A 14,938-nucleotide genomic window follows, 5' to 3' on the forward strand; every position below is an offset into this window, starting at 1 on the left:
TTAGGGTTGTTTCTGGGTCAGGGACAGGGCCCAGGGTTAGGGTTGTTTTAGAGTCAGGGCCAGGGCCCAGGGTTAGGCTTGTTTTAGGTTCAGGACCTGGGCCCAGGGTTAGGCTTGTTTTAGTGCCAGGGCCCAGGGTTAGGGTTGTTTTAGGGTCAGGGCCAGGGCCCAGGGTTAGGGTTGTTTTAGGTCATGGCCACCCCCAGGGATAGGGTTGTTTTAGGGTCAGGGCCCAGGGTTAGGGTTGTTTTAGGGTCAGGACCTGGGCCCAGTGTTAGGCTTGTTTTAGTGCCAGGGCCCAGGGTTAGGGTTGTTTTAGGTCAGGGCCAGGGCCCAGGATTAGGGTTGGTTTAGGGTCTGCGCCGGGGCCCAGGGTTAGGGTTGTTTTAGGGTCAGAGACAGGGCCCATGGTTAGGGTTGTTTTAGGGTCAGGGCCAGGGCTCAGGATTAGGTTTGTTTTACGGTCAGGTCCAGGGCTCAGGGTTAGGGTTGTTTTAGGGTCATGTCCAGGGCCCAGGGTTAGGGTTGTTTTAGGGTCAGGGCCAGGGCCCAGGGTTAGGGTTGTTTTAGGGTCAGGGCCAGGGCCCAGGGTTAGGGTTGTTTTAGGTTCAGGGCCAGGGTCCAGGGTAAGGGTTGTTTCAGTGTCAGGGCCAGGGCCCAGGGTTAGGGTTGTTTTAGGGTCAGGGCCAGGGCCCAGGGTTATGGTTATTTTAGGGTCAGTGCCCAGGGTTAGGGTTGTTTTAGGGTCAGTGCCCAGGGTTAGGGTTGCTTTATGGTCAGGTCCAGGGCCCAGGGTTAGGCTTGTTTTAGGATCAGGGCCAGGGTCCAGGGTTAGGGTTGTTTTAGGTCAGGGCCAGGGCCCAGGATTAGGGTTGTTTTAGGGTCAGGGCCAGGGCCCAGGGTTAGGGTTGTTTCAGGGTCAGGGACAGGGCCCAGGGTTAGGGTTGTTTTAGAGTCAGGGTCAGGGCCCAGGGTTAGGCTTGTTTTAGGTTCAGGACCTAGGCCCAGGGTTAGGCTTGTTTTAGTGCCAGGGCCCAGGGTTAGGGTTGTTTTAGGGTCAGGGCCAGGGCCCAGGGTTAGGGGTGTTTTAGGTCATGGCCAGGCCCCAGGGATAGGGTTGTTTTAGGGCCAGGGCCCAGGGTTAGGGTTGTTTTAGGTCAGGGCCAGGGCCCAGGATTAGGGTTGTTTTAGGGTCGGGGCCAGGGCCCACGGTTAGGGTTGTTTCTGGGTCAGGGACAGGGCCCAGGGTTAGGGTTGTTTTAGAGTCAGGGCCAGGGCCCAGGGTTAGGCTTGTTTTAGGTTCAGGACCTGGGCCCAGGGTTAGGCTTGTTTTAGTGCCAGGGCCCAGGGTTAGGGTTGTTTTAGGGTCAGGGCCAGGGCCCAGGGTTAGGGTTGTTTTAGGTCATGGCCACCCCCAGGGATAGGATTGTTTTAGGGTCAGGGCCCAGGGTTAGGCTTGTTTTAGGGTCAGGACCTGGGCCCAGTGTTAGGCTTGTTTTAGTGCCAGGGCCCAGGGTTAGGGTTGTTTTAGGTCAGGGCCAGGGCCCAGGATTAGGGTTGGTTTAGGGTCAGGGCCGGGGCCCAGGGTTAGGGTTGTTTTAGTGTCAGAGACAGGGCCCATGGTTAGGGTTGTTTTAGGGTCAGGGCCAGGGCCCAGGGTTAGACTTGTTTTACGGTCAGGGTCAGGGCCCAGGGTTTGGCTTGTTTTAGGGTCAGGGCCAGGGCCCAGGGTTAGGGATGTTTTTCGGTCAGGGCCACGCCCCAAGGATAGGGTTGTTTTAGGTTCAGGGTCAGGGCCCAGGTTTAGGGTTGTTTTAGGGTCAGGGCCAGGGCTCAGGATTAGGTTTGTTTTACGGTCAGGTCCAGGGCTCAGGGTTAGGGTTGTTTTAGGGTCATGTCCAGGGCCCAGGGTTAGGGTTGTTTTAGGGTCAGGGCCAGGGCCCAGGGTTAGGGTTGTTTTATGGTCAGGGCCAGGGCCCAGGGTTAGGGTTGTTTTAGGTTCAGGGCCAGGGTCCAGGGTAAGGGTTGTTTCAGTGTCAGGGCCAGGGCCCAGGGTTAGGGTTGTTTTAGGGTCAGGGCCAGGGCCCAGGGTTATGGTTATTTTAGGGTCAGTGCCCAGGGTTAGGGTTGTTTTAGGGTCAGTGCCCAGGGTTAGGGTTGCTTTATGGTCAGGTCCAGGGCCCAGGGTTAGGCTTGTTTTAGGATCAGGGCCAGGGTCCAGGGTTAGGGTTGTTTTAGGGTCACGGCCATGTCCCAGGGTTAGGGTTGTTTTAGGGTCAGGGCCCAGGGTTAGGGATGTTTTAGGGTGAGGGCCCAGGGTTGGGTTTGTTTTAGGGTCAGGGCCGAGGCCCAGGTTTAGGGCTGTTTGAGGGTCAGGGCCAGGGCCCAGGGTTAGGGTTGTTTTAGGGTCAGCACCAGGGCCCAGGGTTAGGGGTCTTTTAGGGTCAGGGCCTGGGCCCAGGTTTAGGGTTGTTGTAGGGTCAGGGCCAGGGCCCAGAGTTAGGCTTGCTTTAGGGTCAGGGCCAGGGCCCAGGGTTAGGGTTGTTTTAGGGTCAGGGCCAGGGCCCAGGGTTAGGGTTGTTTTAGGGTCAGGACCTGGGCCCAGGGTTAGGCTTCTTTTAGTGCCAGGGCACAGGGGTCGGGTTGTTTTAGGGTCAGGGCCAGGGCCCAGGGTCAGGGTTGTTTTAGGTCAGGGCCAGGGCCCAGGGTTAGGCTTGTTTTAGGGTCAGGGCCAGGGCCCAGGGTTAGGCTTGTTTTAGGGTCAGGGCCAGGTCCCAGGGATAGGGTTGTTTTAGGGTCAGGGCCAGGGCCCAGGGTTAGGCTTGTTTTAGGGTCAGGGCCAGTGCCCAGGGTTAGGGTTGTTTTAGGGTCAGGGCGAGGGCCCAGGGTTAGGGTTGTTTTAGGGTCAGGGCCAGGGCCCGGGGTTAGGTTTGTTTTAGGTTCAGGGCCTGGGCCCAGGGTTAGGTTTGTTTTAGGTTCAGGGCCTCGGCCCAGGGTTAGGGTTGTTTTAGGGTCAGGGCCAGGGCCCAGCGTTAGGGTTGTTTTAGGGTCAGCGCCAGGGCCCAGGGTTAGGGTTGTTTTAGGGTCAGGATCTGGGCCCAGGGTTAGGCTTCTTTTAGTGCCAGGTCCCAGGGTTCGGGTTGTTTTAGAGTCAGGGCCAGGGCCCAGGGTCAGGGTTGTTTTAGGTCAGGGCCAGGGCCCAGGTTTAGGGGTGTTTTAGGGTCAGGGCCAGGGCCCAGCGTTAGGGTTGTTTTAGGGTCAGGGCCAGGGCCCAGGGTTAGGCTTGATTTAGGTTCAGGGCCAGGTCCCAGGGTTAGGCTTGTTTTAGGGTCAGGGCCAAGGCCCAGGGATAGGGTTGTTTTAGGGTCAGGGCCAGGGCCCAGGGTTAGGGTTGTTTTAGTGTCAGGGCCAGGGCCCTTGGTTTGGCTTGTTTTAGGGTCAGGGCCAGGGCCCAGGTATAGGGTTGTTTTAGGGTTTGGGCCAGTGCCCAGGGTTAGGCTTGTTTTAGGGTCAGGGCCTGGGCCCAGGGTTAGGGTTGTTTTATAGTCAGGACCTGGGCCCAGGGTTAGTCTTGTTTTAGTACCAGGGCCCTGGGTTAGGGTTGTTTTAGGGTCAGGGCCAGGGCCCACGGTTAGGGTTGTTTTAGGTCAGGGCCAGGGCCCAGGGTTAGGGTTGTTTTAGGTCAGGGCCAGTTCCCAGGGTTAGGCTTGTTTTAGGGTCAGGGCCAGGGCCCAGGGTTAGGGTTGTTTTAGGTTCAGGGCCAGTGCCCAGGGTTAGGGTTGTTTTAGGGTCAGGGCGAGGGCCCAGGGTTAGGGTTGTTTTAGGGTCAGGGCCAGGGCCCAGGGTTAGGCTTGTTTTAGGGTCAGGGCCAGGGCCCAGGGTTAGGCTTGTTTTAGGGTCAGGGCCAGGGCCCAGGGTAAGGCTTGTTTTAGGGTCAGGGCCAGGGCCCAGGGTTAGGGATGTTTTACGGTCAGGGCCAGGGCTCAGGGTTAGGGTTGTTTTAGGGTCAGGGTCAGGGCCCAGGTTTAGGGTTGTTTTAGGGTCAGGGCCAGTGCCCAGGGTTAGGGTTGTTTTACGGTCAGGGCCAGGGCTCAGGGTTAGGGTTGTTTTAGGGTCATGTCCAGGGCCCACGGTTAGGGTTGTTTTAGGGTCATGTCCAGGGCCCATGGTTAGGGTTGTTTTAGGGTCAGGTCCAGGGCCCATGATTAGGGTTGTTTTAGGGTCAGGGTCAGGGCCCAGGGTTAGGGTTGTTTTAGGGTCAGGGCCAGGGCCCAAGTTTAGGCTTGTTTTAGGGTCAGGGCCAGTGTCCAGGGTTAGGCTTGTTTTAGGGTCAGGGCCAGGGCCCAGGGTTAGGCTTGTTTTAGTGCCAGGGCCCGGGGTTAGGGTTTTTTTAGGTTCGGGGCCCAGGGTTAGGCTTGTTTTAGGATCAGGGCCCAGGGTTAGGGTTGTTTTAGGGTCATGGCCAGAGCACAGGGTTAGGGTTGTTTTAGGGTCAGGGCCAGGGCCCACGGTTAGGCTTGTTTTAGGGTCAGGGACAGGGCCCTGGGTCAGGGTTGTTTTAGGTCAGGGCCAGGGCCCTGGGTTAGTCTTGTTTTAGGGTCTGGGACAGGGCGCACGGTTAGGGTTGTTTTAGGGTCAGGACCAGGGCCCAGGGTTAGGCTTGTTTTAGGATCAGGGCCAGGGTCCAGGGTTAGGATTGTTTTAGGGTCACGGCCATGTCCCAGGGTTAGGGTTGTTTTAGGGTCAGGGCCCAGGGTTAGGGATGTTTTAGGGTGAGGGCCCAGGGTTGGGTTTGTTTTAGGGTCAGGGCCGAGGCCCAGGTTTAGGGCTGTTTGAGGGTCAGGGCCAGGGCCCAGGGTTAGGGTTGTTTTAGGGTCAGCACCAGGGCCCAGGGTTAGGGGTCTTTTAGGGTCAGGGCCTGGGCCCAGGTTTAGGGTTGTTGTAGGGTCAGGGCCAGGGCCCAGAGTTAGGCATGTTTTAGGGTCAGGGCCAAGGCCCAGGGTTAGGGTTGTTTTAGGGAAAGGGCCATGGCCCAGGGTTAGGCTTGTTTTGGGTCACCGCCAGGGCCCAGGGTTAGGCTTGTTTTAGGGTCAGGGCCAGGGTCCAGGTTTAGGCTTGTTTTAGGGTCAGGGCCAGGGCCCAGGGTTAGGCTTGCTTTAGGGTCAGGGCCTGGACCCAGGGTTAGGCTTGCTTTAGGGTCAGGGCCAGGGCCCAGGGTTAGGGTTGTTTTAGGGTCAGGGCCAGGGCGCAGCGTTAGGGTTGTTTTAGGGTCAGAGCCAGGGCCCAGGGTTAGGGTTGTTTTAGGGTCAGGACCTGGGCCCAGGGTTAGGCTTCTTTTAGTGCCAGGGCCCAGGGTTCGGGTTGTTTTAGGGTCAGGGCCAGGGCCCAGGGTCAGGGTTGTTTTAGGTCAGGGCCAGGGCCCAGGGTTAGGCTTGTTTTAGGGTCAGGGCCAGGGCCCAGGGTTAGGCTTGTTTTAGGGTCAGGGCCAGGTCCCAGGGATAGGGTTGTTTTAGGGTCAGGGCCAGGGCCCAGGGTTAGGCTTGTTTTAGGGTCAGTGCCAGGTCCCAGGTTTAGGGTTGTTTTAGGGTCAGGACCTGGGCCCAGGGTTAGGCTTGTTTTAGTACCAGGGCCCAGGGTTAGGGTTGTTTTAGGGTCAGGGCCAGGGCCCAGGGTTAGGGTTGTTTTAGGTCTGGGCCAGGGCCCAGGGTTAGGGTTGTTTTAGGTCAGGGCCTGGTCCCAGGGTTAGGCTTGTTTTAGGGTCAGGGCCAGGGCCCAGGGTTAGGGTTGTTTTAGGGTCAGGGCCAGTGCCCAGGGTTAGGGTTGTTTTAGGGTCAGGGCGAGGGCCCAGGGTTAGGGTTGTTTTAGGGTCAGGGCCAGGGCCCGGGGTTAGGTTTGTTTTAGGTTCAGGGCCTGGGCCCAGGGTTAGGTTTGTTTTAGGTTCAGGGCCTCGGCCCAGGGTTAGGGTTGTTTTAGGGTCAGGGCCAGGGCCCAGCGTTAGGGTTGTTTTAGGGTCAGCGCCAGGGCCCAGGGTTAGGGTTGTTTTAGGGTCAGGATCTGGGCCCAGGGTTAGGCTTCTTTTAGTGCCAGGTCCCAGGGTTCGGGTTGTTTTAGAGTCAGGGCCAGGGCCCAGGGTCAGGGTTGTTTTAGGTCAGGGCCAGGGCCCAGGTTTAGGGGTGTTTTAGGGTCAGGGCCAGGGCCCAGCGTTAGGGTTGTTTTAGGGTCAGGGCCAGGGCCCAGGGTTAGGCTTGATTTAGGTTCAGGGCCAGGTCCCAGGGTTAGGCTTGTTTTAGGGTCAGGGCCAAGGCCCAGGGATAGGGTTGTTTTAGGGTCAGGGCCAGGGCCCAGGGTTAGGGTTGTTTTAGTGTGAGGGCCAGGGCCCTTGGTTTGGCTTGTTTTAGGGTCAGGGCCAGGGCCCAGGTATAGGGTTGTTTTAGGGTTAGGGCCAGTGCCCAGGGTTAGGCTTGTTTTAGGGTCAGGGCCTGGGCCCAGGGTTAGGGTTGTTTTAGGGTCAGGACCTGGGCCCAGGGTTAGTCTTGTTTTAGTACCAGGGCCCTGGGTTAGGGTTGTTTTAGGGTCAGGGCCAGGGCCCACGGTTAGGGTTGTTTTAGGTCTGGGCCAGGGCCCAGGGTTAGGGTTGTTTTAGGTCAGGGCCTGGTCCCAGGGTTAGGCTTGTTTTAGGGTCAGGGCCAGGGCCCAGGGTTAGGGTTGTTTTAGGGTCAGGGCCAGTGCCCAGGGTTAGGGTTGTTTTAGGGTCAGGGCGAGGGCCCAGGGTTAGGGTTGTTTTAGGGTCAGGGCCAGGGCCCGGGGTTAGGTTTTTTTAGGTTCAGGGCCTGGGCCCAGGGTTAGGTTTGTTTTAGGTTCAGGGCCTCGGCCCAGGGTTAGGGTTGTTTTAGGGTCAGGGCCAGGGCCCAGCGTTAGGGTTGTTTTAGGGTCAGCGCCAGGGCCCAGGGTTAGGGTTGTTTTAGGGTCAGGATCTGGGCCCAGGGTTAGGCTTCTTTTAGTGCCAGGTCCCAGGGTTCGGGTTGTTTTAGAGTCAGGGCCAGGGCCCAGGGTCAGGGTTGTTTTAGGTCAGGGCCAGGGCCCAGGTTTAGGGGTGTTTTAGGGTCAGGGCCAGGGCCCAGCGTTAGGGTTGTTTTAGGGTCAGGGCCAGGGCCCAGGGTTAGGCTTGATTTAGGTTCAGGGCCAGGTCCCAGGGTTAGGCTTGTTTTAGGGTCAGGGCCAAGGCCCAGGGATAGGGTTGTTTTAGGGTCAGGGCCAGGGCCCAGGGTTAGGGTTGTTTTAGTGTCAGGGCCAGGGCCCTTGGTTTGGCTTGTTTTAGGGTCAGGGCCAGGGCCCAGGTATAGGGTTGTTTTAGGGTTAGGGCCAGTGCCCAGGGTTAGGCTTGTTTTAGGGTCAGGGCCTGGGCCCAGGGTTAGGGTTGTTTTAGGGTCAGGACCTGGGCCCAGGGTTAGTCTTGTTTTAGTACCAGGGCCCTGGGTTAGGGTTGTTTTAGGGTCAGGGCCAGGGCCCACGGTTAGGGTTGTTTTAGGTCAGGGCCAGGGCCCAGGGTTAGGGTTGTTTTAGGTCAGGGCCAGTTCCCAGGGTTAGGCTTGTTTTAGGGTCAGGGCCAGGGCCCAGGGTTAGGGTTGTTTTAGGTTCAGGGCCAGTGCCCAGGGTTAGGGATGTTTTAGGGTCAGGGCGAGGGCCCAGGGTTAGGGTTGTTTTAGGGTCAGGGCCAGGGCCCAGGGTTAGGCTTGTTTTAGGGTCAGGGCCAGGGCCCAGGGTTAGGCTTGTTTTAGGGTCAGGGCCAGGGCCCAGGGTAAGGCTTGTTTTAGGGTCAGGGCCAGGGCCCAGGGTTAGGGATGTTTTACGGTCAGGGCCAGGGCTCAGGGTTAGGGTTGTTTTAGGGTCAGGGTCAGGGCCCAGGTTTAGGGTTGTTTTAGGGTCAGGGCCAGTGCCCAGGGTTAGGGTTGTTTTACGGTCAGGGCCAGGGCTCAGGGTTAGGGTTGTTTTAGGGTCATGTCCAGGGCCCACGGTTAGGGTTGTTTTAGGGTCATGTCCAGGGCCCATGGTTAGGGTTGTTTTAGGGTCAGGTCCAGGGCCCATGATTAGGGTTGTTTTAGGGTCAGGGTCAGGGCCCAGGGTTAGGGTTGTTTTAGGGTCAGGGCCAGGGCCCAAGTTTAGGCTTGTTTTAGGGTCAGGGCCAGTGTCCAGGGTTAGGCTTGTTTTAGGGTCAGGGCCAGGGCCCAGGGTTAGGCTTGTTTTAGTGCCAGGGCCCGGGGTTAGGGTTTTTTTAGGTTCGGGGCCCAGGGTTAGGCTTGTTTTAGGATCAGGGCCCAGGGTTAGGGTTGTTTTAGGGTCATGGCCAGCGCACAGGGTTAGGGTTGTTTTAGGGTCAGGGCCAGGGCCCACGGTTAGGCTTGTTTTAGGGTCAGGGACAGGGCCCTGGGTCAGGGTTGTTTTAGGTCAGGGCCAGGGCCCTGGGTTAGTCTTGTTTTAGGGTCTGGGACAGGGCGCACGGTTAGGGTTGTTTTAGGGTCAGGACCAGGGCCCAGGGTTAGGGTTGTTTTAGGGTCAGGTCCTGGGCCTAGGGTTAGGGTTGTTTTTGTGCCAGGGCCCAGGGTTAGGGTTGTTATAGGGTCAGGGCCAGGGCCCAGGGTTAGGGTTGTTTTAGGTCATGGCCAGGGCCCAGGGTTAGGGTTGTTTTAGGGTCAGGTCCTGGGCCCACGGTTAGGCTTGTTTTAGGGTCAGGGCCAGGGCCCAGGATTAGTCTTGTTTTAGGGTCAAGGACAGGGCCCAGGTTTAGGGTTGTTTTAGGGTCAGGGCCAGGGCCCAGGGTTAGGCTTGTTTTAGGGTCAGAGCCAGGGCCCAGGTTTAGGGTTGTTTTAGGGTCAGGGCCAGTGCCCAGGGTTAGTGTTGTTTTAGGGTCAGGGCCATGGCCCAGGGTTAGGGTTTTTTTAGGGTCAGGGCCAGGGCCCAAGGTTAGGGTTGTTTTAGGGTCAGGACATGGGCCCAGGTTTAGGCTTGTTTTAGTGCCAGGGCCCAGGGTTAGGGGTGTTTTAGGGTCAGGGCCAGGGCCCAGGGTCAGGGTTGTTTTAGGTCAGGGCCAGGGCCCAGCATTAGGGTTGTTTTAGGGTCAGGGCCAGGGCCCAGGTTTAGTTGTGTTTTAGGGTCAGGGCCAGGGCCCAGGATTAGGCTTGTTTTAGGGTCAGGGCCAGGGCCCAGGGTAGGGTTGTTTTAGGGTCAGGGCCTGGGTCCAAGTTTAGGGTTGTTTTAGGGTCACGGCCAGGGCCCAGGTTTAGGCTTGTTTTAGGGTCAGGGCCAGGGCCCAGGTTTACGGTTGTTTTAGTGTCATGGCCAGGGCCCAGGGTTAGGCTTGTTTTAGTGCCAGGGCCCAGGGTTAGGGTTGTTTTAGGGTCAGGGCCCAGGGTTAGGGATGTTTTAGGGTGAGGGCCCAGGGTTGGGTTTGTTTTAGGGTCAGGGCCAAGGCCCAGGTTTAGGGCTGTTTGAGGGTCAGGGCCAGGGCCCAGGGTTAGGGTTGTTTTAGGGTCAGCACCAGGGCCCAGGGTTTGGGGTCTTTTAGGGTCAGGGCCTGGGCCCAGGTTTAGGGTTGTTGTAGGGTCAGGGCCAGGGCCCAGAGTTAGGCATGTTTTAGGGTCAGGGCCAAGGCCCAGGGTTAGGGTTGTTTTAGGGAAAGGGCCATGGCCCAGGGTTAGGCTTGTTTTGGGTCACCGCCAGGGCCCAGGGTTAGGCTTGTTTTAGGGTCAGGGCCAGGGTCCAGGTTTAGGCTTGTTTTAGGGTCAGGGCCAGGGCCCAGGGTTAGGCTTGCTTTAGGGTCAGGGCCTGGACCCAGGGTTAGGCTTGCTTTAGGGTCAGGGCCAGGGCCCAGGGTTAGGGTTGTTTTAGGGTCAGGGCCAGGGCGCAGCGTTAGGGTTGTTTTAGGGTCAGAGCCAGGGCCCAGGGTTAGGGTTGTTTTAGGGTCAGGACCTGGGCCCAGGGTTAGGCTTCTTTTAGTGCCAGGGCCCAGGGTTCGGGTTGTTTTAGGGTCAGGGCCAGGGCCCAGGGTCAGGGTTGTTTTAGGTCAGGGCCAGGGCCCAGGGTTAGGCTTGTTTTAGGGTCAGGGCCAGGGCCCAGGGTTAGGCTTGTTTTAGGGTCAGGGCCAGGTCCCAGGGATAGGGTTGTTTTAGGGTCAGGGCCAGGGCCCAGGGTTAGGCTTGTTTTAGGGTCAGTGCCAGGTCCCAGGTTTAGGGTTGTTTTAGGGTCAGGACCTGGGCCCAGGGTTAGGCTTGTTTTAGTACCAGGGCCCAGGGTTAGGGTTGTTTTAGGGTCAGGGCCAGGGCCCAGGGTTAGGGTTGTTTTAGGTCTGGGCCAGGGCCCAGGGTTAGGGTTGTTTTAGGTCAGGGCCTGGTCCCAGGGTTAGGCTTGTTTTAGGGTCAGGGCCAGGGCCCAGGGTTAGGGTTGTTTTAGGGTCAGGGCCAGTGCCCAGGGTTAGGGTTGTTTTAGGGTCAGGGCGAGGGCCCAGGGTTAGGGTTGTTTTAGGGTCAGGGCCAGGGCCCGGGGTTAGGTTTGTTTTAGGTTCAGGGCCTGGGCCCAGGGTTAGGTTTGTTTTAGGTTCAGGGCCTCGGCCCAGGGTTAGGGTTGTTTTAGGGTCAGGGCCAGGGCCCAGCGTTAGGGTTGTTTTAGGGTCAGCGCCAGGGCCCAGGGTTAGGGTTGTTTTAGGGTCAGGATCTGGGCCCAGGGTTAGGCTTCTTTTAGTGCCAGGTCCCAGGGTTCGGGTTGTTTTAGAGTCAGGGCCAGGGCCCAGGGTCAGGGTTGTTTTAGGTCAGGGCCAGGGCCCAGGTTTAGGGGTGTTTTAGGGTCAGGGCCAGGGCCCAGCGTTAGGGTTGTTTTAGGGTCAGGGCCAGGGCCCAGGGTTAGGCTTGATTTAGGTTCAGGGCCAGGTCCCAGGGTTAGGCTTGTTTTAGGGTCAGGGCCAAGGCCCAGGGATAGGGTTGTTTTAGGGTCAGGGCCAGGGCCCAGGGTCAGGGTTGTTTTAGGTCAGGGCCAGGGCCCAGCATTAGGGTTGTTTTAGGGTCAGGGCCAGGGCCCAGGTTTAGTTGTGTTTTAGGGTCAGGGCCAGGGCCCAGGATTAGGCTTGTTTTAGGGTCAGGGCCAGGGCCCAGGGTAGGGTTGTTTTAGGGTCAGGGCCTGGGTCCAAGTTTAGGGTTGTTTTAGGGTCACGGCCAGGGGCCAGGTTTAGGCTTGTTTTAGGGTCAGGGCCAGGGCCCAGGTTTACGGTTGTTTTAGTGTCATGGCCAGGGCCCAGGGTTAGGCTTGTTTTAGTGCCAGGGCCCAGGGTTAGGGTTGTTTTAGGGTCAGGGCCCAGGGTTAGGGATGTTTTAGGGTGAGGGCCCAGGGTTGGGTTTGTTTTAGGGTCAGGGCCGAGGCCCAGGTTTAGGGCTGTTTGAGGGTCAGGGCCAGGGCCCAGGGTTAGGGTTGTTTTAGGGTCAGCACCAGGGCCCAGGGTTAGGGGTCTTTTAGGGTCAGGGCCTGGGCCCAGGTTTAGGGTTGTTGTAGGGTCAGGGCCAGGGCCCAGAGTTAGGCATGTTTTAGGGTCAGGGCCAAGGCCCAGGGTTAGGGTTGTTTTAGGGAAAGGGCCATGGCCCAGGGTTAGGCTTGTTTTGGGTCACCGCCAGGGCCCAGGGTTAGGCTTGTTTTAGGGTCAGGGCCAGGGTCCAGGTTTAGGCTTGTTTTAGGGTCAGGGCCAGGGCCCAGGGTTAGGCTTGCTTTAGGGTCAGGGCCTGGACCCAGGGTTAGGCTTGCTTTAGGGTCAGGGCCAGGGCCCAGGGTTAGGGTTGTTTTAGGGTCAGGGCCAGGGCGCAGCGTTAGGGTTGTTTTAGGGTCAGAGCCAGGGCCCAGGGTTAGGGTTGTTTTAGGGTCAGGACCTGGGCCCAGGGTTAGGCTTCTTTTAGTGCCAGGGCCCAGGGTTCGGGTTGTTTTAGGGTCAGGGCCAGGGCCCAGGGTCAGGGTTGTTTTAGGTCAGGGCCCGGGCCCAGGGTTAGGCTTGTTTTAGGGTCAGGGCCAGGGCCCAGGGTTAGGCTTGTTTTAGGGTCAGGGCCAGGTCCCAGGGATAGGGTTGTTTTAGGGTCAGGGCCAGGGCCCAGGGTTAGGCTTGTTTTAGGGTCAGTGCCAGGTCCCAGGTTTAGGGTTGTTTTAGGGTCAGGACCTGGGCCCAGGGTTAGGCTTGTTTTAGTACCAGGGCCCAGGGTTAGGGTTGTTTTAGGGTCAGGGCCAGGGCCCAGGGTTAGGGTTGTTTTAGGTCTGGGCCAGGGCCCAGGGTTAGGGTTGTTTTAGGTCAGGGCCTGGTCCCAGGGTTAGGCTTGTTTTAGGGTCAGGGCCAGGGCCCAGGGTTAGGGTTGTTTTAGGGTCAGGGCCAGTGCCCAGGGTTAGGGTTGTTTTAGGGTCAGGGCGAGGGCCCAGGGTTAGGGTTGTTTTAGGGTCAGGGCCAGGGCCCGGGGTTAGGTTTGTTTTAGGTTCAGGGCCTGGGCCCAGGGTTAGGTTTGTTTTAGGTTCAGGGCCTCGGCCCAGGGTTAGGGTTGTTTTAGGGTCAGGGCCAGGGCCCAGCGTTAGGGTTGTTTTAGGGTCAGCGCCAGGGCCCAGGGTTAGGGTTGTTTTAGGGTCAGGATCTGGGCCCAGGGTTAGGCTTCTTTTAGTGCCAGGTCCCAGGGTTCGGGTTGTTTTAGAGTCAGGGCCAGGGCCCAGGGTCAGGGTTGTTTTAGGTCAGGGCCAGGGCCCAGGTTTAGGGGTGTTTTAGGGTCAGGGCCAGGGCCCAGCGTTAGGGTTGTTTTAGGGTCAGGGCCAGGGCCCAGGGTTAGGCTTGATTTAGGTTCAGGGCCAGGTCCCAGGGTTAGGCTTGTTTTAGGGTCAGGGCCAAGGCCCAGGGATAGGGTTGTTTTAGGGTCAGGGCCAGGGCCCAGGGTTAGGGTTGTTTTAGGGTCAGGGCCAGGGCCCTTGGTTTGGCTTGTTTTAGGGTCAGGGCCAGGGCCCAGGTATAGGGTTGTTTTAGGGTTAGGGCCAGTGCCCAGGGTTAGGCTTGTTTTAGGGTCAGGGCCTGGGCCCAGGGTTAGGGTTGTTTTAGGGTCAGGACCTGGGCCCAGGGTTAGTCTTGTTTTAGTACCAGGGCCCTGGGTTAGGGTTGTTTTAGGGTCAGGGCCAGGGCCCACGGTTAGGGTTGTTTTAGGTCAGGGCCAGGGCCCAGGGTTAGGGTTGTTTTAGGTCAGGGCCAGTTCCCAGGGTTAGGCTTGTTTTAGGGTCAGGGCCAGGGCCCAGGGTTAGGGTTGTTTTACGGTCAGGGCCAGGGCTCAGGGTTAGGGTTGTTTTAGGGTCATGTCCAGGGCCCACGGTTAGGGTTGTTTTAGGGTCATGTCCAGGGCCCATGGTTAGGGTTGTTTTAGGGTCAGGTCCAGGGCCCATGATTAGGGTTGTTTTAGGGTCAGGGTCAGGGCCCAGGGTTAGGGTTGTTTTAGGGTCAGGGCCAGGGCCCAGGGTTAGGGTTGTTTTAGGGTCAGGGCCAGTGCCCAGGGTTAGGGTTGTTTTAGGGTCATGTCCAGGGCCCATGGTTAGGGTTGTTTTATGGTCAGGGCCAGGGCCCGGGGTTAGGTTTGTTTTAGGTTCAGGGCCTGGGCCCAGGGTTAGGTTTGTTTTAGGTTCAGGGCCTCGGCCCAGGGTTAGGGTTGTTTTAGGGTCAGGGCCAGGGCCCAGCGTTAGGGTTGTTTTAGGGTCAGCGCCAGGGCCCAGGGTTAGGGTTGTTTTAGGGTCAGGATCTGGGCCCAGGGTTAGGCTTCTTTTAGTGCCAGGTCCCAGGGTTCGGGTTGTTTTAGAGTCAGGGCCAGGGCCCAGGGTCAGGGTTGTTTTAGGTCAGGGCCAGGGCCCAGGTTTAGGGGTGTTTTAGGGTCAGGGCCAGGGCCCAGCGTTAGGGTTGTTTTAGGGTCAGGGCCAGGGCCCAGGGTTAGTCTTGTTTTAGGGTCTGGGACAGGGCGCACGGTTAGGGTTGTTTTAGGGTCAGGACCAGGGCCCAGGGTTAGGGTTGTTTTAGGGTCAGGTCCTGGGCCTAGGGTTAGGGTTGTTTTTGTGCCAGGGCCCAGGGTTAGGGTTGTTATAGGGTCAGGGCCAGGGCCCAGGGTTAGGGTTGTTTTAGGTCATGGCCAGGGCCCAGGGTTAGGGTTGTTTTAGGGTCAGGTCCTGGGCCCACGGTTAGGCTTGTTTTAGGGTCAGGGCCAGGGCCCAGGATTAGTCTTGTTTTAGAGTCAAGGACAGGGCCCAGGTTTAGGGTTGTTTTAGGGTCAGGGCCAGGGCCCAGGGTTAGGCTTGTTTTAGGGTCAGAGCCAGGGCCCAGGGTTAGGGTTGTTTTAGGGTCAGGGCCAGTGCCCAGGGTTAGTGTTGTTTTAGGGTCAGGGCCATGGCCCAGGGTTAGGGTTTTTTTAGGGTCAGGGCCAGGGCCCAAGGTTAGGGTTGTTTTAGGGTCAGGACATGGGCCCAGGTTTAGGCTTGTTTTAGTGCCAGGGCCCAGGGTTAGGGGTGTTTTAGGGTCAGGGCCAGGGCCCAGGGTCAGGGTTGTTTTAGGTCAGGGCCAGGGCCCAGCATTAGGGTTGTTTTAGGGTCAGGGCCAGGGCCCAGGTTTAGTTGTGTTTTAGGGTCAGGGCCAGGGCCCAGGATTAGGCTTGTTTTAGGGTCAGGGCCAGGGCCCAGGGTAGGGTTGTTTTAGGGTCAGGGCCTGGGTCCAAGTTTAGGGTTGTTTTAGGGTCACGGCCAGGGCCCAGGTTTAGGCTTGTTTTAGGGTCAGGGCCAGGGCCCAGGTTTACGGTTGTTTTAGTGTCATGGCCAGGGCCCAGGGTTAGGCTTGTTTTAGTGCCAGGGCCCAGGGTTAGGGTTGTTTTAGGGTCAGGGCCCAGGGTTAGGGATGTTTTAGGGTGAGGGCCCA

This window comes from Gorilla gorilla, chromosome 12, assembly GCF_029281585.2.
Source record: "Gorilla gorilla gorilla isolate KB3781 chromosome 12, NHGRI_mGorGor1-v2.1_pri, whole genome shotgun sequence".
NCBI classification, from domain to species: Eukaryota; Metazoa; Chordata; class Mammalia; order Primates; family Hominidae; genus Gorilla; species Gorilla gorilla.